Source organism: Leucopleurus acutus (genome assembly GCF_964270905.1).
Source record: "Leucopleurus acutus genome assembly, chromosome: 10".
Classification (NCBI taxonomy): domain Eukaryota; kingdom Metazoa; phylum Chordata; class Mammalia; order Artiodactyla; family Delphinidae; genus Leucopleurus; species Leucopleurus acutus.
In genome coordinates, this window is record NC_139153.1 from 15,405,609 (window position 1) to 15,428,518 (window position 22,910).

Below are 22,910 nucleotides of genomic sequence, written 5' to 3' on the forward strand. Positions count from 1 at the left end.
AGCAAGAATCTCACAGCCAGGCAAAGTTTAATTTGTGTGCTTATCAGAAATGACATTTTCTAGAAATTTGTGTTTCCTAAACCAATCACATTATCATTTATGTGTGAACATTTTTTTCTCCTATTAGAAAAAATAGGATTATTTATGCATCTGTAGTCCTAGTCCCATATTTGTCATGCCAAAAAAAGTTTAACAATTTGAGAGTATGTGTGTGTAATTGTATCAATATTCTCTGTACCTTTGGGCAAATTTGTCAACTTCTATTAGTTTCAGTGTCATTATCCATAAATAATCTGGTGGTAGAACAGTGGTGCTCAATTCTAAAGGAACTTCACCCCTTTTAGAGAACAGATATTTTATAATGCCTCTTTTATTATCCTGAAATTAAGTTCACAGACATTATCGTCTATCTCTCCACATAATCTAGGAAAATGGAAAAGTTATATAATGCTCTAAATTGACATAATGGAGAAACAGAAGGAAACCAATTGATGAAATATTTTTCACTGTGTAATTGTTTTAGTATGACTACTCTAGAAGATAAAACACAATAGTTACCTGTTTGCACCTATTTCCCCAGAATTACCATGAATTTTGTGGCCACAAATACAGATTGATATAAATAATTGTATTGGCAGTTTATATAGCACAAGTGGTGTGACTGCTAGTGATGTGACTTCCCTAAATGGCAAACAACCCTTAACTTTGAGGAAGGAAAATAGATTTGATTTATTGATTTATTTATTTGATCAATCTGGACAAAACACTTGCTGACTTAACTGGACCAAACTTTAGTCAGGCTTCTCCCCAACTCCCACATCCAGTTCCTTCAGCTTTGTCCACTTATAAAAGAAGAGCCATTCTGCCTGACCTTTGAGACTCTTGCACACCTTACAATCAAAGTGTTCTCTCTACTGCAATATTCTCCCTCTTCCTATTGCAATAGTCTTTTTGAATAAAATCTCTCCTTATCTAACTCTGGATTTTTTTTTTTTTTGACATACTCTGGAAATTCCCAAAGGTATTTGGCTAAGGAAGATAACGGTCTTTGGAAGGACCTAACATTGTGGTCATCTTTCATAGGTCCCTTTTGATATGTTTAAAGGCAGCCTTCATAACTGAGTTTTAATAACTTTTCAGAAAAAAAAGGGGTACAATATAATAGGCCCTATTCCATATATTAGCACTTGGGGCTAGAGTCTAGTTGGTATTTTTGAATACAAAATATTTTGTCTTTAAAAGTAAAGCAGAATTATATACAAAGCTCAGGTGATTATGAACAGAGTTTTGAAAGTAGTGTGAGATATGAAAAGCTCTCTTCATTGTGTAAGACTTTTCCATGCCTTGTGATTTGTAGCAGTGCTGGCTACCAAATACCATTAGTATTCCCAATTATAATAGCCATCACATCCCATCAAATTCCAAAATACTGCCTAGAAAACCATACTGCCCTGGTAAAATTCCCTGCACTAGAAGACATCAACCTCCTTTTTACTTGGAAAAATTCCACCTTTCTAAATAATTATAGAGCAAAAAATGTATACTAAAAATGGTCTATTTGCAAGAGACTATAACTTTCATTAGTCTGAACTAATAAATTCCTGAAATATAGGGATATGGAGGGGGTGGGGGAGGCATGTGTGTTTATACCTCACCTCATTCCGAAAAGATTTAAGAAAGTGACACTAATGTATTTTTTTATCCTTTTATATATTTCCAAGGCTGGTGGATTAAACAGGTCAGCATAATCATTTTCTTTAAATAGGAGATTTAATCTTTTTAAAGGCTGTATATGTCTAAATTGTGTAATTAATATTATTCTAAATGTATTATAGGAGTGTATTATACACAGAAGTTCTAGTAATTAAAATTATGGAAAATCATTTGATTTTATTCCCATTCATCCATTTAGTCAGCCAGTCAAAATGTGGTTAGATACTTATGCACAGGATATAGTCCTAAATGATCTAGGAAATACTCATGAAACTTAGATTTTATTGGGAGGAGAAAGGGAAATAAAGGCACACACACAAAATAAAACCATCAAATAAACCCATAAAAGTACAATAAATGCTAAGAAGATCATTGAAGTAGAGCTATGACAGAGAACAACCTTGTTGCTACTTCAGACTGGGTGGTTAGAAGAATCATTTCTAATGATATAACATATAAGGTGATGCCTGCATATTAGGAAACTACTAGATGTGTGAATATTATGAAGAAAAGCCTGTCGGGCAAAGAGAATAGTTTGTGCAGTGGTCCTGACAGGAAGAAGCCCAGGATAGCTAGAATTCAGTGGGCAAGGAAGAGAGGTTATAAGAAGTCAAAGAGGTAGGCAGGGCCCACACTGGAAGTTACTTACAAGTCATGCATTCTTAAAAACCTAGCACAGCATATTATTCAGAAGGCTTTGAAAGTAAGTAGTCTAGCTCATCCACCCATGATTCCATGTATCAGTCTATTCATCTATGCAACCAGGCATGCATCCATCCATCCATGCATCTATTAATCCATCCATCTATCCATCTATTTATCCATGCATTATTTGCTCATAAACATTTATCACATACTGTGTTCTGTTTGTTTGTTTTTTTTAATCATCGAGTACAATGATAAATAAATTCCCAATTGCTGACCTCAAAGAACTCATGGCCTGATGGAAAACAGTCAATTTTACAATAAATAGAGAACCAGGACCCCTCCTTCTGTCACTTTCATTGCTCTGAGTTCTGATGCAGAACCTGCTGAGAGTTTTACCCAGTTGAGTTGTCAGCCTCCTTGCAATCACACAGTAATGACTCTCTGTGTTGTCTGACAACAATCAAGCCCCTTATCTTCAGATAACTTGCAAGATAAAGCCTGTGACTGTGGCATCAAGCCAGACTAATGTGCCTCTCTCACTATATGAGAACACATGCCTTTGGATATAGCTTTAGACGGATACACAGGTGCTGATGATAAATAGATATATTACATTGTCTGCCTAAGTGCACAGATACACAAATAGATAAATTCAATGGGGAGAAAAGCTGGCCTTGGGATATCATCACCTAATCCCTGGGAAAGCTGATTGCTAGAGCCTTGACAGAAGGAACCTATTTACTTGTAACCAGCACCATGACAGGCTGATTTGACAACTCCTGAAGTAAGTATTTTAAAACTATAACGGAAGAAGAAATTACTTAATTTCAAGTCCTTGTAAACCAAGGAAAGCTTGTCATATGATGTTTTTCCTTCTGTGGCTTTATGTTGTTGTTCTCCTAAAGGTACAACTATTAACTGGATTTGGTGGCTTTATTATTCAGATTTTATTTTGAGGAAGAAAAGGGTGGGGGGGAACAGAGAACTACACAGCATGCTCATTAAGGGGTAGATTTTCTCTAACTGTTTCCTAAATGGAATTTCTGGCTCATCTGACCTGTATTTTGTTACCTCCCATATTTGCTAGAAAAAGGTTGAGGGCTTAGCATGATATCTTAACTGTGATGATTCTGCTGTAGAGAAAAAGTTAAAATGTCTTTAGCTGAGGAATAGAGAAGAGATTCACTAAAGATATCTTGCTGTGTGAATATAGATTTGTCTCACACTATTCTCCCCCATCTTGTAGAAAAAAGAACAATCTCCTCAAATGTCACCTCTAAAAATTGCCACTGTGTTTTAAAGTCCCACTGAAATGATGGAGTTGACTCTTGCCCAGGGTCAGTTCGGAAAGCCTGGTATCTAAATAATAATACAGTTCAGGCTCCCTGTACTTAGACATGAAACAGTTAGGATTTACCCCTTCCCCCCTGCAGCGATCCTGAGATAAATCTTTCCCAGAGAAGTCAAACTGTTGTTAAAAGCATGTCACCATTTTGGCCAGCTTGAAAGTTTCACAGCCTAGGGTCAGAGTTAAATATTAAGTAGTTTGTAGTTAAACATAGAGAAGACAAGATGCAAGGGAAACTAGTTCCTGAAGCCCATCGAAGTGGACACCTTAGGTGCTGCAGAAACATTTGGGGGTTGACCAGGTATGTTCATCTTTCTCAGGGAATAGCTACCTCTACCCAGCTGCCCTAGCAGCCATGAATCAATTTTGAGAGCCAGAGCTGTGCAGCCTCAGATGTAAATTCGTAACCAAGGGTGGACCAATCAGATTCTTTTTCCTAGGAGTTTGGAAATGGAGCAAGTTAGCCTTAAGTCTATGCAGATGACTTTGAATGGGGTACATGTAAAATCAAGCATAATAATGGCCATTGACACAGAAAAAATTAAAGTCCTATAGAGAGAAAATAATAAAGTTCACATTGAGAAAAGTGAAGACCTCTCTGTTGTCTTTGCCCTTTATTCCATGCAATTTCCTTTATTAACTGAGTTTGAAAGGGTTTTATCATTGGAAACTAAAAGATTTTACCTAAAAAACACTACTCAAATAATTAGGCCAGAAAACTTATTTTCTCAATTGCTAATACTGCAGTTTACCTGAAGTATATGTGCATTGAAATATTAAATAACTAGTCTTAGTGTTTTTCAAAGTCAATAAACCATGCTATCAATTTCATTTAATCACCTAGAATGTATAATGCTCTGATAGTTTGGTGGGAATAGAGAGATTAATAAGATGTCCCTGACCTTGTAAATGAGTAGGTGGGGCTCCTTGTCACTACGTTTCTGTAATATTTTTATGTACAACATACAAATACTTACATGGAATGAGAAAGTAATCTGTAGTCAGTGTATAGATCACAGTAGTCATGATTTTAACTGGTACATGCAGACACATTCAGAGTCAGAGAAACATCCCAAGAGTTTTCAAGACTGTAATAAACTAAGTTCCCTGAGAAGATAGTGAAGTGAAATGATGTGATAAGCTCCTCTACTTATATAGACCTGTCCTTGGAGAAATACAATTTCAAATGCTTGGGAAATCTATACAAAGAAAACAGTCCAATAACATACCAGGAAATCTATAAATCCAAGATGTTAAATGTCAACCTACTGTTAGTTGGATAGAAAAGCTTGGCAATTAACCTCTAGAGGTAACAGTTGAATGTGTTGGAAAATAATTGTGGAGTGAGGTTGTTAATCAGAATTATTTGGCAGGTGATGCCTTAGATAAACTAAGGAGATGATGATGAAAATTATCAGAACAGTGGGCTACACTAGGGTTTATTAGCTTTCTTATTTGGGGCACAGGGAGTCCAGTCCAAAAGAAAAAAAAAAAAAGGTTTTAAAATGTGTGGATATCTAGCATGCCATGGTAGTAATAGAGATTTGATTAGAAAAATGACTAAGGAAAACTAAATTGTAACTTCATTACTTCTGGAGGTGCTTTAATTTGGGGCCATACTACATCACATACTGCTCCCAGACCTCTGCAAACATAATTATTCTTGGTTCACAAGACACACGCTTCAGGCCAGCATTCAAATTCCATCTCCACCACTCACAAACTGTGTAGCTTTGGACAAACCACTTAGCTTCTTTGAGCTTGTTTTTTTAATCTATAAAACAAGAAAAAAAATCACAGTAACAGCACCAAGAAAGATAATTGTATTTCTCCAGGATATTTTGGATATCAAGCCAAATGAAATAAATTAAAATGTTAACTAAATTACATAGTGCTGTGAAGGAGTTAGCTAACATGTTTAACCTTCTGTTTCCCTCATTTCTTCATCTTTGATCATCACCATAAACACATGCCCATTTATTCATCACTAGTCCAGCCTGTTCTCCATCCTCATAGCCATCCCTCCCTGCTCCCCTGCCACACCAAATCATTCCATGTTCTGAACCAAATACCAATTCCTTTGATATAACACTTCTCTACATTTTCCTCGATAGCTTTACATAATGCCCTCTCCCCTCTTCCTTCATTTAAAGAAAGCTTTGGTTTGAGAACAAAATGATTATTTTCTTTTCTCTTCCTTTGTTAGACCCAGAAGAAAGTTGGAATTTTCCTTCCTCTCCACTCTTACTTGCTCATGAAAAACTGGGCATGTTTTAAACTCTTCTGAGCTTTTTCTAAATTAGTAAACTGTATCTGGACAGTGGGGATGATTAAATTAGGTAATGCATACTAAATAATCTGATTATTGCCGCTGACCCTCCCATTCATTGTTTACCTCTTGTCTGGGATTGGGTCCTGCAGAAGGCATCTGCTGGGCTCCCTGGCCCTCAGGCTTCTGGGTGGGCTTGGCAGGTAAAAGGAGGGCCTGAACAGACAGCAGCCATTGCTTTACCGCTTCTCTGTCAGTGACACTATTTTTCTCTGGCTAGAGTCTCTGTCAGGCACCCCTTTTCTGCAATCCTCATGAGACCTCTGATGATACCTCCCCACCCCTTGAGGCCTAGGGTAGTAACAGCTTCTCAGTTTTGCTAGATTTTGGGCACCTCACCAATCACCAATGATTCTTTTCACCCTGTCCATACTCTGTAAAACTGTCCCTTCATTAAATTCTGTTCAGTTAAACCCTTTTAATTAAGCCATCTTTTTTTCTGCCAGAGTGCTAATTGATGCAAAAAGGATTTAGCATAGTGCCTGTCAGTAGTCAGCATTCAAGAAATATTGGCTTTTTATAACAAAATAATATTTAGAATGATGAAATAATTATTCATTTATTATTATTTTTAATCAGTGTCAGTATATCACGCCTGAAAACAACCCCTAAATTAGTCTATGTTGGTCTCTTCCAAGATTTCCGTAGACAAAGAGCTCTGTAAGACACAACATAAAGACCTGCTATTTTTAGTTTGTCAGTAAACAGAATAGTCAAAAGCAAACATCAATTTTTTTTTTTTCAAAACTGAATTTGTTGTTTTAAATCCTTTTTTGATTGATGGATTTTCTGGTTTTTTTGATAAGCTGAATAATCAGTTGTGAGATTTTTTATTTTATTTTTGTTTCTGATGGAACCAGTTTTAGTTGAAAGGACCCCTCAAGTTTCATGTGGTGGATTAAAGGCAGTTTAAGATTCAACAGAAATAAATTGAGATTTTGAATACTGGATTATGACAGTTGAAAAGCATTGCCTAGAGTCCTGTTACTCTCCTTTATAACACTTTGTACCCTTGGACGAGAAAGCCATTATCTTCTTAGAGATTCAACTGTTAAATAAGAATAATAATATATACTCCACCGAAATCACTGAGTTGTTGTGAATATCAGTTGAGTTAATATACGTACAAGGTGATTAATTTACAAGCATTAACTGAGTAGCCATGATAGGCCAGATATGGTGCAAGATTCTCAGTATAAAGATGAATTAGCGCAACGCCCACTGGTGGTGAGCAGGGTGGCAGTGAGGGTTGGCATGGGGGAAAATTAAGTAAATAACTTGCATTGGTTTTGTATAGCTGCCTTAACAAAGCACCACAAACTGGGCAGCTTAGACACAGTTCTGGAGGATAGAAGTCTGAGGTCAAGTTTGGTTCCCTCCAAGACTGTGAGGGAAGGACCTGTTCCAGGTCCTTCTCCTTAGCTTTTGATGGCCATTTTCTCCGTCTCTTCACATTGTCTTCCCTCTGTGTGGATCTGTGTCCAAATTTCCCCTTTTAGTAAGGACACCAGTGTCCAATGACACAGTGACCTCTCATTAACTTGTTTACCTCTGTAAAGACTCTGTTTCCAAACAAGGTCACATTCTGAGATACTGGGGTTTAGGACATCAACATATAAAGGGGGTAAAGGGAACAATTCAATCTATAACATAAAGAAAACAGAGTGACAATACACTGTGGTAGAGGAGAGCATAGGGCACTTTGAGAACATGAAGATGAGATGTCTACCTGAAATTATTAAAAATTCTGTCTTAAGGCTCATTTTCTAATTTCTCTCTGTATTTAATTAGCTTTAAATCATTTTGTGTTTTCTCAATATCCAGAGCTTTGCTGCATTAACCTAATGAAAATACTCCTATTCATTAACCTATAAGTCATTAGATTCCTCTCTTTTCAAGTGTTTCAGTGGGACAGAGCCCAGGACTGCAGTCTCAGTTAAGGCACTAACTAGCTACGTGACCTTGGGCAGATGGGTTAACTGCTCTGAACCTCTATTTTTCTAATGGTAAATCAAGCGATCAGGTGGTGAGCTTACTAAAATATCTTTTAGCCCCTATATTCTAAGGTTCTAATTAATGTATGGATGCTGCCACACACTAACAGAAGGCCCTTCCTTTTTAAAGAGTTCAGCTCTGCTAAATTGGATAATAAATTTACCTACTTCTATATAAAAAAGCACAGGCTGTACTGAACAGTTAATTGATTCATTTTGAAATAAAAAGTTAAGATGAAATTCTTAATCTTCTGGGAGGAGACATTCACTTAGAGTGTGCTTGGTTTCAACTTGCAATGTAATGGCTCTGCTTAAGTGAAAAAGTGAATACTTAGTCACATTAACTTAGGGCCTTCAAAGACACACCTACCATGGTATTTGGATACTTTACTCAGAAATTGTAACTCCCAGGACTATATGGTTCTTTGCTTTGATTTTCCACTTTATGGTGTGTAGTTTTTCTTCAAGGGGTCCAGAATATGCCACTGTGGCATAAAAGTTATGTTGAGCTGAAGGCATTAGAAATTCAATTGATGCAGGAGGATGCTTTTTCTGTACCCCCCTTCTCTGCCTAATAGCAGAGCCTTCCAGAAGAATTCAGCTGCCATAAATAAACCCTACTTTAAGGAAGGATTCCTGTACCGGAGGAAAGAGTGACTACCGTCACTGGGGGTGAAAAATTGCACAAATAGACCTTATTAAAATAAACCTTGTCTTCCATTAGTTTTCCCCATATATTTCTCAGTCATTTTCTGCCATTTATTTTCCCTTAAAATTCTAGCTGTCTCCCCTTGTTAAGCTGGTATATAAACCCCAAATTCTAACTGCTTCTTTGAGTTATATTTTCTTTCTTAGTCACAGGTCTATATAAGTGGATAAACTTTGTCTCTTCTCTTGCTAATCTGCCTTTTGTTAATTTAATTTGCAGACCCCTGTCGACTGAAAAAAAAAAAAAATACAACCTAAAAGTTGAGAATTATGTTTGGCAGACACAGCTGCAGACTTAAGCCTGGGACACAGCATCTTGGATAGCTCTGAGTCTGAACGACTGCTCCAGAGAGGTAAGGGAGGAGCCAGGATATATAGGAGTTTTTGCAGCAAAGACCAGGTAGGCAGAACTTCAAAAGATTACTGTTAATTTAACAAAACCAGATATCTCAGGTTAAGGAATTTAGCACTTTATTATGTATGGGAAGATGCAAGTGTCTGGGCTCCCTGAAAGCATTCCTTTGATATGCATCTCAGCTATCTGGGCCCAGTATCTAGTGCTTTCTCATCCTGAGTCTCCTCAGGGAGGTGGGTGGCTACAGGGATTGACTGCTAGATGGCAGGCATCCTGTTTCTATCTTGAGTCCCCTTAGGGCTCACCATCAGGATGGCTATACTGTGATGGCTTGATGGCTGCAACATCCTTTGTTTACTGATATGGCCAGCAACATTTTTTTTTTTTTCCTCATTGACACCCCCAATCAATTGCGTAAGAGAGTAGAAGTAAAGTTTTTCCCCTTGACATTCTGCACATCAAGCTGACAATTTAGAAAGTATTTGACTAGTAAACATATGTAATTATTAATATAATAGCTAGAATGGAGACAGTTCAGAAGTCATGCTTTTAAAGGTAGAAGGAAGCACAGTCCTTTATATAGGTTGTTTGAAGGACAATTACAGAAAAAGAAATATTGCCTGTCTTAGTGAAAGTGTGGGTCATGAACATCATAGCATGTTCTTTTTTGGCCACAACTTGGAGATGTTCCCTGAAGAGATGCTGCTGGTGTGGAGCGACACTGATAAAAAAATCAGCATTTTCAGTGTAGCAGGGCAATGCTATCTTGGGGAGCACTCCCTTCTGGTGATAATTCCACACATTACACTGAAATATATATTAGCATTCCTGGTGGGTTCAGGGATCTAGGTGTCAAAATGTTCCCCTACTGAGAGTCAGCATGATGTCCTTAGGAACACAAGTTACAATTCCAGATTGTGCCAGCTTACACCAAGCTGTACATTTGGAGAATCCAATTCCTTTAAGAAGTTGAAGAAGCAGAGGGAAATAAGACTGCCTGATGAAAACTCTGCGGAGTGATAAAATAGCAACTTTCTTATAGAAAGTTTGTGAAATACTTCTGTAAATTTAGCAGTATGGATGGGGCCCCCGACTAGTCAAGAGTTAATACAAAGATGGTTACCATGGAGCCCACTGATGAAGTGGAGCCCAGATGAAGAAGGGGTGTTTCTTCATCCTTGGTTCTTCCATTTGCCATGTACACTTGGTGAGACTTGGGAGACTTCAGTGGGGACCAGGAAGGAGATATTCTGTCAAATTTGTCCCAAGGCTTTTTTCAGTTGCCAGCTCTTCATTTGTCCATTCATTCCACAACTATTTCTTCAGAATCTACTGTGTATCAAGCACTGTTCTAGGCACAGGAGATAGAGAAGTGAACAAAACAGACCTAGTTCCTGTCATCATGCAGCTTTTCATATGTTGGGGGACTAGTGAAGAAGGCCTGGAAGATGGGGCAGAATGTGGAATAGGTGCAGACATGCAGAAACCTCGTGAATGCAGATCCTAAATGCTGGACCCCAAAGTTAAATTTCACATGGAAGTCAGTAGGGATCTGTTGAAGGAATTTAAACACAAAGAAGGCATATCTTGTTTTACATTTCAGAAAGAATAATCCAGCAAACCTTAAGAAGGGTAGATTCATGAACAAAGCAAAATAAAAATCTGTAAGCAGACAAAGGTATTTATTCCCATGAAATTCAGTTAATAATGGCATTTAAATATTCTATGCCTCAATTTTTTCACATATGAAATAGGTCAGTTGCAGTAGATGAGAGGTTGGCCAACTATATAGCTCTAAGGCCACAATCGGTGGGCTGCTTGTTTGTGTAAACAAAGTTTTATTGGAAAATGTCACACTCATTCTTTTTGTGTGGTCTAGGGCTGTTTCTGCCCTACAATGGAAGAGCTGAGTAGTGGCAACAGAGGCTCTGTGGCCCATCACACCAAAAATATTTACTGTGTGGCCTTTATAGAAAAACAAAAAAAAAGCCAACTGTGCACTAAACAGTCAGGTTTCTTCCAGTCATAATATTATTTGAGTCTAACCAAATAATTGACTAAACACCTATAGCCTCTTCCCCCTTTCCTTCTCACATGTGTGCTGTTTATCAATTAATACATACATACACACATATAATGATTTGGGATGTTTCAGATAATTGAATATATTGGTTAACTGAGAGTTACCCATGCTCAAAATATGTAAAATTTTAAATACTTAGCTAAAAAAATACATTAAATCTAGAGTTAAGTTAATTTGATACCTGAGGATACAGATTATTTTGAGAGGAAGTAGAATAATGAATACTCAGTATAAAGTATTAGAAGGTAAAGTATGTAAGCTAAGGGACTAAACATAACATCATGAGATTGATGTATCTCAGATGTGATTTACTGAATCAGTCCCTGACATTGTCTTTTTCCAATTATCATTTGTTTAACTTCTAAATATATTTATCTTTTAATTGTTTATATTATATCAAATGTGATGACCTGTACAGAGCCATGAAAGGACAGCAGAATTGCTCAGAGGTCTCATCTGCTCAAGTATTCACAGCTTATTGCTATTAATAATGGAAATACATCATATTTATGTAGCACCTTTCCTTGGAAGAATTCATTAGATCATTTATTTTCCCAGATTTTTATTTAAAATTCCATGGTTCATACTTATATCAAACTTTTCTTAGAAATACGGAAGGGTAGATAATTTGTAGCTTTTATCTATGGTGAAATTAAAGTACAAAAATCACCATTTATTTTCTTTTTCTTTTTTTTTTTTCCCTTATTTTTGTATTTAAGTGACAGAACTAGTTAAGTGTAGTACATCAGAAATCAGATCATTTAGACTGGGGTCTACCTCTCAAGCTAGAATTGTTGTGATATCTCTTTGTTATTTCTTTAGTCAGATGGATAAGGCACCAAATGCTGAGATTAGAAAGTTAGTTTCTGAAAATTAAAAAAAGGAAACCTCAACTAAAACTAGAGTTGGGAATGGTCTGTATAGGGAGCTCTCCAGCACTATCATTTACTATCATTTGTAGGCACTGACCTTCATTTGCATGCTCCACAGGAAGAAGTATACCTTGCACTACCAAAAAGGAAGTGCAAATACTTTACTATCTGGAAGGGAGAATTTCTTCTTGCCCAGAAACAGCCCAGCCAATTAGAAATCTTGCTACTCAGCCAATGAGAAGTCCCCAAACTCCTACTTTCTGCAAATGAACTTTCATTTAGAACAGCCAATCCCAACTCCCCTTTTTTTCCTAATTAAAGCAGTTCCCTTTCTTTGTTCTCTGGACTTGCCTGTGGTTTGCTATAGTTTGTACATCTAGATTGTAATTCTTTGCTACCCTGAAAAAAAAAAAAAAGGGCAAAACAAACAAACAAAACTGTTGCTTATAAAATAACTGTCTGTTTTACTATTTTAGGTCAAAATTCCTTTCTGACTTTCAAGAAATTCTCAAGTTCTCTGAGTCTACGTTCTATTAAGAAGACATACAATGCCAGTGTAGGTAAATCTCAAATCTATTCCAAAAATGAATGACAACCTAATAATTCTAAGTAAGAAAATTTCAAAGTTTTATTGATTGCTAGCTCCAACACTGTCCTTGTTTGGACTAAATTTCTTCCTTTATCTCATCATAAAGGAAGAAATTTATTCCTACAGACTATTCTGAGCTTAGTTCAAATCTTTCTTCTTCCCTGAACCTCTATCAAGCTCTTCAGTCTTGGGTAGTTTCTCACTGATCTGAATGATGTTAGCAGGTATTGAGTGTTTACTATGCTCTAGGCACTATGCTATCTAATACTTACAGCATTCCTAGGGCAGGAGTTATTAATTTTATTATTCCCATTTTATAGATGAGACAGTTGAGTTTGTCCAGTGTAGGGAAGACAAATAATTTTTTTGATTGTGTTGTCTGTTTTTTTGAAATTGAGCTGCATGAGCTGTTTGTATATTTTGGAGATTAATCCCTTGTTGGTTGCTTCATTTGCAAATATTTTCTCCCATTCTGAGGGTTGTTTTTTCATTTTGTTTATGGTTTCCTTTGCTATGCAAAAGCTTTTAAGTTTAATTAGGTCCCATTTGTTTATTTCTGTATTTATGGTATATTTTTACATTTGGGAAGATGCAAGAATTTGAGTTCATTAAAATTCTTCCTGAGTTGTACATCTAACTATCTAAAGGGACTGTTTTTCCAAAGCACCGAGTACCTCATCCGGGTTTTTGTCCTGAATTCCTTTCAGATGCAACATTGGTCAGCAACTGCAGCCACTAATCCTTATGAACTGAATGGTGGGCAGCATTCTTTGTTTTATAGTGTGCACAAAAATCTCTGGAGTGACTGAAATAAATAAATGTATGTGTACCAGTGTGTCTGTATAGAGTGCGTATATTCAGTCTAAGGCAAATGTCAGATGTTTTATAAAAGTTCTTAAGAGCATTACCATCCCTAAAAGGAGGAGGAGTTTCTCCTCACTTAAGCAGCTGTCTCATGTTATGTGCATCACTCTTCCAGAATTTTTTTTTTTTACATTCTACCTATAACCATTGATATCTGGATATGTTTTAGCTCCCTTTTAAAATTATTAGCTTCTTGAGTTTAAAATTAAAGTCATTTTTCCCCTTTATCTCCACAGTTCTTCACAGACTGACTTGTATGTGATCTGCAAAACTACAAATCTCTGCTTAATAAATGAATAAACAATTGATTTTATTTGTTGATTTTTTTTATTTTGTTAATGTGCTGATGCAAGGGAAGATTTTTAGCTTTCATGTTTAGACCCTTTTCTCAAACTAGAAAGTGTTCCACATTGTATGATATCTCAAAGTCCTAATAACATTTTAATTGAAGTTCTGCCTTTGATGCTTAACCTTGGGGCCTATAACGAGTTTCTCTGATTTTGTGGTTAACTTTTTACATCTGAGTTGTAAATTTGACTAGTTTGAGGTGCCATAGAAATATCAGACTGAGCTCACCTTGAGGTCAGGAACTTTATCATTTGGAAATCATATTATTTTGAAGTAAGCAACTCTGGATACAAAGAGTAATTGTGTCAGGGTTCACCATATAACAAGTTGTATCTATAAGAAGAAATGAATTTTGTGAGTCTGTGAGAGGGTGCAGAGCCATATGTCTTTTTACTTTTTTTTTTTTTTTCATGCTGCTATGAATATGGTTGTACAAGTATCTCTTCAAGACCCTTCTTTCACCTCTTTTGGGTAAATACCCAGAAGTAGAATTGCTGGATCACTGGTAATTCTATTATTTTTTTAGTTATCTATTTTAACATCTTTATTGGAGTATAATTGCTTTACAATGGTGTGTTAGTTTCTGCTGTATAACAAAGTGAATCAGTTACACGTATACATATGTCCCCATATCTCTTCCCTCTTGCGTCTCCTTCCCTCCCACCCTCCCTATCCCACCCCTCTAGATGGTCACAAAGCACCGAGCTGATCTCCCTGTGCTATGCAGCTGCTTCCCACTAGCTATCTATTTTACATTTGGTACTGTATATATGTCCATGTCACTCTCTCACTTCGTCCCAGCTTACCCTTCTCCCTCCCTGTGTCCTCAGGTCTGTTCTCTATGTCTGCGTCTATTTTCCTGTCCTGCCCCTAGGTTTTTCAGCACCATTTATTTATTGATTTTTTTAGATTCCATATATATGTATTAGCATATGGTATTTGTTTTTCTCTTTTTGACTTACTTCACTGTATGACAGAATCTAAGTCCATCCACCTCACTACAAATAACTCAATTTCATTTTTTTTATGGCTGAGTAATATTCCACTGTATATATATGCCATATCTTCTTTATCCATTCATCTGCTGATGGACAGTAAGGTTGTTTCCATATCCTGGCTATTGTAAATAGAGCTGCAATGAACATTGTGGTACCTGACTCTTTTTGAATTATGGGTTTCTCAGGGTATATGCCCAGTAGTGGGATTGCTGGGTCATATGGTAGTTCTATTTTTAAATTTTTGAGGAACCTCCATACTGTTCTCCATAGTGTCTGTATCATTTACATTCCCATGAACAGTGTAGGAGGATTCCCTTTTCTCCACACCCTCTCCAGCATTTATTGTTTGTAGATTTTTTAATGGTAGCCATTCTGACCGGTGTGAGGTGGTACCTCACTGTGGTTTTGATTTGCACTTCTCTAATGATTAGTGATGTTGAACATCCTTTCATGTGTTTGTTGTCAATCTGTATATCTTCTTCGGAGAAATGTATGTTTAGGTGTTCCGCCCATTTTTGGATTGGGCTGTTTGTTTTTTTGGTATTGAGCTGCATGAACTGCTTGTATAGTTTGGAGATTAATCCTTTGTCAGTTGCTTCCTTTGCAAATATTTTCTCCCATTCTGAGGCTTGTCCTTTCGTCTTGTTTATGGCTTCCTTTGCTGTGCAAAAGCTTTTAAATTTCATTAGGTCCCATTTGTTTATTTTTGTTTTTATTTCCATTATTCTAGGAGGTGGGTCAAAAAGAATCTTGCTGTGATTTATCTCATAGAGTGTTCTGCCTATGTTTTCCTCTAAGAGTTTATAGTGTCTGGCCTTCATTTAGGTCTTTAATCCATTTTGAGTTTATTTTTGTGGTTGGTGTGAGGGAGTGTTCTAATTTCATTCTTTTACATGTAGCTGTCCAGTTTTCCCAGCACCACCTATTGAAGAGGCTCTCTTTTCTCCATTGTATATTCTTGCCTCCTTTATCAAAGATAAGGTGACCATATGTGTGTGGGTTTATCTCTGGGCTTTCTATCCTGTTCCATTGACCTATATTTCTGTTTTTGTGCCAGTAGCATACTGTAGCTTTGTAGTATAGTCTGAAGTCAGGGAGCCTGATTCCTCCAGCTGTTTTTCTTTCTCAGGATTGCTTAGGCTATTCAGGGTCTTTTGTGTTTCCATACAAATTGTGAATTTTTTTGTTCTAGTTCTGTGAAAAATGCCAGTGGTACTTTGATAGGGATTGCATTGAATCTGTAGATTGCTTTGGGTAGTAGAGTCATTTTCACAATGTTGATTCTTCCAATCCAAGAACATGGTATATCTCTCCATCTATTTGTATCATCTTTAATTTCTTTCATCAGTGTCTTATAGTTTTCTGCATACAGGTCTTTTGTCTCCTTAGGTAGATTTATTCCTAGGTATTTTATTCTTTTTGTTGCAATGGTAAATGGGAGTGTTTCCTTTATTTCTCTTTCAGATATTTCATCATTAGTGTATAGGAATGCAAGAGATTTCTGTGCATTAATTTTGTATCCTGCTACTTTACCAGATTCATTGATTAGCTCTAGTAGTTTTCTGATAGCATCTTTAGGATTCTCTATGTATAGTATCATGTCATCTGCAAACAGTGACAGTTGTACTTCTTCTTTTCCAATTTGGATTCTTTTTATTTCTTTTTCTTCTCTGACTACTGTGGCTAAAACTTCCAGAACTTTGTTGAATAATAGTGGTGAGAGTGGGCAGCCTTGCATTGTTCCTGATCTTAGTAGAAATGGTTTCATTTTTTCACTGTTGAGAACAATGTTGGCTGTAGGTCTGTAATATATGGCATTCATTATGTTGAGGTAAGTTCGCTCTATGCCTACTTTCTGCAGGGTTTTTATCATAAATGGGTGTTGAATTTTGTTCATAGCTTTTTCTGCATCTATTGAGATGATCATATGGTTTTTCTCCTTCAATTTGTTAATATGGCATATCACATTGATTGATTTGCATAAATTGAAGAATCCTTGCATTCCAGGGATAAACCCCACTTGATCATGGTGTATGATCCTTTTACTGTGCTGTTGGATTCTGTTTTCTAGTATTTTGTTGAGGATTTTTGCATGTATGTTCATCCATGATATTGGCCTCTAGTTTTCTTTTTTTGTGGCATCTTTGTCCGGTTTTGATACCAGCATGGTGGTGGCCTTGTAGAATGAGTTTGGGAGTGTTCCTCCCTCTGCTATATTTTGGAAGAGTTTGAGAAGGATAGGTGTTAGGTCTTCTCTAAATGTTTGATAGGATTTGCCTGTGAAGCCATTTGGTCCTGGGCTTTTTTTTGTTGGAAGATTTTTAATCACAATTTCAATTTCAGTGCTTGTAATTGGTCTGTTTACATTTTCTATTTCTTCCTGGTTCAGGCTTGGAAGGTTGTGCCTTTCTAAGAATTTGTCCATTTCTTCCAGGTTGTCCATTTTATTGGCATATAGTTGCTTGTAGTAATCTCTCAAGATCCTTTGTATTTCTGCAATGTCAGTTATTACTTCTCCTTTTTCATTTCTAATTCTATTGATTTGAGTCTTCCTTTTATTTCTTGATGAGTCTGGCTAATGGTTTATCAATTTTGTGTATCTTCTCAAAGAACAAACTTTTAGTTTTATTGATCTTTGCTATCATTTCCTTCATTTCTTTTTCATTTATTTCCGCTTTGATCTTTATGATTTCTTTCCTTCTGCTAACTTTGGGGTTGTTTTGTTCTTCTTTCTCTAATTGCTTTAGGTATAAGGTTAGGTATTTTATTTGAGATGTTTCTTGTTTCTTGAGGTAGGATTGTAATACTATAAACTTCCCTCTTAGAACTGCTTTTGCTGTATCTGATAGGTCTTGGGTCATTGTGTTTTCATTGTTATTTGTTTCTAGGTATTTTTTGATTTTCTCTTTTATTTCTTCATAATCTCTTGGTTATTTAGTAATGTAGTGTTTACCTTCCATGTGTTTGATTTTTTTTACAATTTTTTTCCTGTAATTGATATCTAGTCTCATAGTGTTGTGGTTGGAAAAGATACTTGATATGATTTCAATTTTCTTAAATTTACCAAGGCTTGATTTGTGACCCAAAACATCCTGGAGAATGTTCCATGAGCACTTGAGAAGAATGTGTATTCTGTTGTTTTTGAATGGAACGTCCTATAAATATCAATTAAGTCCATCTTTTTTAATGTATCATTTAAAGCTTGTGTTTCCTTATTTATTTTCATTTTGGATGATCTGTCCTTTGGTGAAAGTGGGGTGTTACTATGATTGTGTTACTGTCGATTTCCCCCTTTATGGCTATTAGCATTTGCCTTATGTATTGAGGTGCTCCTATGTTGGGTGCATAAATATTTACTATTGTTATATCTTCTTGGATTGAGCCCTTGATTATTAGGTAGTGTCCTTCCTTGTCTCTTATAATAGTCTTTATTTTAAAGTCAGTCTTCTCTGATATGAGAATTGCTACTCCAGCTTTCTTTTGTTTTCCATTTGCATGGACTATCTTTTTCCATCCCCTCACTTTCAGTCTGTATGTGTCCCTAGGTCTGAAGTGGTCTCTTGCAGAGAGCATATGTACGGGTCTTGTTTTTATATCCATTCAGCCTTCTATGTCTTTTGGTTGGAGCATTTAATCCATTTACATTTAAGGTAGTTATCAGTATGTATGTTCCTATTACCATTTTCTTATTTGTTTTGGGTTTGTTATTGTAAGTCTTTTCCTCCTCTTGTGTTTGTCCTTTAACTTTTTTGTTCAGTTTATTTCCAGACATGCTTTTCTTTCTTATTTTAGGTTATTTATTTATTTAACTCTGTCTTTTTCATTTTTGTCTTCTTTCTTCTGGATAGTTCTAAAATTTTTTGTAACAATACTAACAATACCAAACACAGTTTTTATTAACATGCTTTCAGGCAGAGTTTAATTTTATTTACTCATGATATTCTGCTCTAATTTTCCAGTAAAGACAATTTTTAAAGGAATAGAGATGTGATGCTTCTGTACATTACTTTTTATTGATTTTTGCAGAGAAGTGTGAAGATTATTAATTTTCAGGTTTTTAAGGTTGGAAACTCAGCGCTTTTACCAAGTTCAAAAACATCTACACAAATTATCTTTAAAACTCATAAACTGCACTTTCTCTTCCACTGTTGGTGAAGGTTAGAGTGAATAACTCTGGGATTAGGCTGTGGGTTCTCCTGATTGTTCCATTAATAATAAAAGGTAACATTGCTGGTGTACTTATGTTCCAGAATCACGTTTTACACTTATTATCTCCTTTAATCTAGTTTTTGTTCTAGATTATCTTTAATTAAAGCAGAAATACCAGTAAGAGAGGACAAGATTCACAAAGTAAATAATGGAGGTGCCAAGATTTTTTAACTCATGTTCTCACCTCTATCAGTAAGAATACTTGCATATGTAAAAATCATGGATGGCCAGAATTTTGCAGGGAGTGGTCTTTGAAATTAGTTAGCTCAGTTGTCTCATTTTATAAATTAGGATGGATCAGTGAGTTGAGGTGAGTTGCCTAAACACATTAGAAGCTGTGTGTGTTACCAAATGCTGTGCAAAAATCTACCGCAAACCTTCATGAATCGAATCAACAATATTATATCTCATAATTGGGCAATCAGTGCTGCCTCACTGGGACAGTCTTTCTGCTCCACATTATGTCTTCTGAGCCTGGAATGTCTGACATACTGCTGCATCCATATATGTGGTGCCTTAGCTAAGTGGCTGGAACCACTGGGGGGGTGACAAGTCATCACTTATTTTCACTTAGCCTTTGCATGTGGTAACTTGGGCTTCCTCGCCACATGGCATCTGCCTGCCAAGAGGGAAAATACTGTTAAAAAACAAAATTCAACTGAGTATATTTTCAAGATTGTGTTGGCTTTTTTTTTTAACATCTTTATTGGGGTATAATTGCTTTACAATGGTGTGTTAGTTTCTGCTTTATAACAAAGTGAATCAGTTGTACATATACATGTGTTGGCTTTATTCAGTGATTCAGGCAGCATCCCATCAAGCAGATAAAAAGGAGATCCAGGGAGCTGTACACAGAGAAAGACTTTTATAGGTAGAAGATAGTGGGAGCAAGGAATTTATGCCAGCAAAAAGTGGATTCGTTGTGGTAAGGTCACCTTCCTTTAGGGGTGGCGGGGGTCTATCAGGCAGATTAACTCACTAATGGTGGCCAAGTGATTCCTGTTTGGTTTAAGATTCTTCTCTAGAAGAGGCTGAAACTGTAATTCAGTCTGAGATTGGTGACATGGGATTTAGCGTGACTCCATTTGGGGCCTATTGTCTTGTTTTCATCAATCCCCTCCTTTTCATCAGACTCTCAGCCTGAGAGATGTGATCAAAGTTTAAGGCATTAGCATTGCTCCCAGTTATCACCTTGAAGTTCCTGCAGTTTTGTGCTGATCCTTTCTGTGGTATTCATGGGTCACAACTTTGGGCTCGCATTTAAGCCAGTCATTCTTTTCATTTCTTTTCGGATGTCCTGTTCTTAGTGAGATTATTTTCTTGGTGGCTACCAGCTTGGAACATACATTTAAAGCTTTTGAGAGAATGCATCCCATAAGGGACACTACTGTGATTATTATAAACAGGATAATTCTCAATGTCTGGAGTGCATTTTGGAGCCATGGCCCCCAAGACCCAAACCAATCAGAATCAAATATATCAAAGAAAGTGCTCTGTTGAAGGAGTCACTTTCTTAAGCCAAGTGGCTTGTTCAGTGACCTTATGTAGCTAAGAATCAACTTCCCCAGAAGTGTCTATGCAAGAGCAGCATGTGGTGTTGGCCACAGCACTAGCACCTCTTTGCTCAGCTAAAAGATAATCAAGCCTATCCTAGTATCAAAAACAACTTTGGCCAGACAGTCTAGGGATTTTGTTGGGCAGCTATTGCTTTAGCAGCACATTCTGCAATATCTTCAAGAGCTAAGGCAAGAGTCCTGATCATAGTCTCATTTGTACTTACTCCTAACCAGGGCAGTAGGGATCAGCCAAAGGAGGCAAATTTTGAATCATGAATGACTCCTGGTAACTCCAGTTTGAGTCTGTGGCTCAGAACTGGAAAGGTGACAGCCATGGGGGGCATTAAATATAAAGATCTATAGACCACACAGGAGGTTTTATTCTGGTTACCCTTGCCTTGTGTCCCTTTCTTTGTATAGAGCCTGGATGTAAGTTTCCGCAGATTTGGAGTTGTTAACCAGAGACAGGAAAATGGACCCCCAGGGTTGGGGAGTCTGACACAATATAGAGGGGATGTGTTTCTCCAGAGAAATTGAGGCATCGGAAATCAGGAAAAAGATTGTGATGAGCAGAACTTTATGATCACTGGCATTGTGGTAAATCCAACAGTTGTTTGGCGGTTGTATTACCCAACAATGAGTAATATGAGATATATGAGCATTGGCATTATCTTTCCAAGCCAGAACAAGGCAAAAGGTGGACAAAAGAATTGTAAATGCCCTCGTGATGTAAGCATTAGCAAAAGGATGGTCAGTGAAGGAAGGAGGAAAGGAAAGAAACATTCTTGATCCTCTTGATCTGACAAATTGAGAGGAAGCAGTTTACCTTGATGTCGGCTACCTCTTTTCGTAGTTAGTTTGATCTTACGGTCTCCAGCTGGTGAGCAGTTCCTAGGGCCTGAGGGAGCCCTTTTTAATTGGGATATATGGACCCAAGATTCAGGTTCCTGCAGTTTGGCTGCCATCTGGTAGTGAAGAGGATCTGGTATAGTCCCTTCCAGAAAGATTCAAGGATAGTCATTGTTCTTAGTGATCCCAAATCAGAAAGTTGGGAGAAAATTGGAAATGTTAGTTTGGAGATTCGTAGCCAGATATTTGAGGAAGCTAGAAGAATTCAGTATGCAGTCCGGTTTATAGGTATATAACAAACCCTCAAAGACAATTAATAGGATTTAAATCTAATATCTATAAAGATGCAAACATAATTTTCTCTTCAGACACAGAGGTAATAGAAGAGGATGAAGAAAAGCTTTAAGACTTTTTATGCAAAGAGGAGGAAAGTTGAGAGATTTGATTGATTAGAAATATCACTGAACACTATTTTGGGGAAAATATTCAAATTTGGATTAAAAAAACAAATGTTGTTACCAAAAGCAAAGAAAAGTTAAATTAAAGATGATACTTCTGTATTGCTCTTTAAGGAACATTGCCATCTTTCAGAGAGAGGAGGAAAGAATAACCACAACACAAGACAGTTGTCTTTCTCTTTTTAAAAATTCTAATCTTTAATTTTGATATAACCCTTAATATCAGAAAGGGATGAGTAGTTAAATTAGAGCTTAAAATTGTTGAGTACCAAATTCTCCAATTATTTTCCGCCTTTGGAGATTTTGTAAGTAGAAGATTAACAGTCTTCTCAATATTTGAAGCAATAAAATATATTTTGGAGATGATATTAACATCCTTACTTAGAGTGTTCTGAAGAGGAAGAGGTCAAGTTCAAGAAGAAAAAAACTTCCACAGATACTCAAGTGTTACCCAGACCTCTGCAGTCTTTCCAGTTTTTATGCAATGCCTCAGCCTATCTTAAAGAAAAATCTATGTATTGGGTTGAACGAGACTTTTCTTTTTCTTTTTTTCAAATAAATCTCTTTTTTAAAAAGAGAGGTTAATATCTCATCAGGAAAGACCAAAAACTAAGCCTCAGGAAATTAACCATAAAGGCATTAATGAATTTCTGTGAGAATAGCCTGCAGTAAAGCTTCAGAGACATCATCCACTAATCTTAGCATTAGTCGACATTAATTTTGAAGTAGTTATTGCTAATATGAATATGTATAACAGATTCAACTATATTTATTTGCAATCTTTAAAATTCAACGTGATGTTTCCTCCCTTTGATATATCCATTTAAATTCCCATTCATACTAATCATGCATGCTCTCCTAAGAAGCACCTGATCACCCATAACCCATTTTTAGTGGGAAGAGAGAGTCTCATGCCTTCTTTATTCCACATGCCTAACTCATTTCACCAACCACCAACATTTTTATTGGAAAGTTAAGAGTTGTCCTCC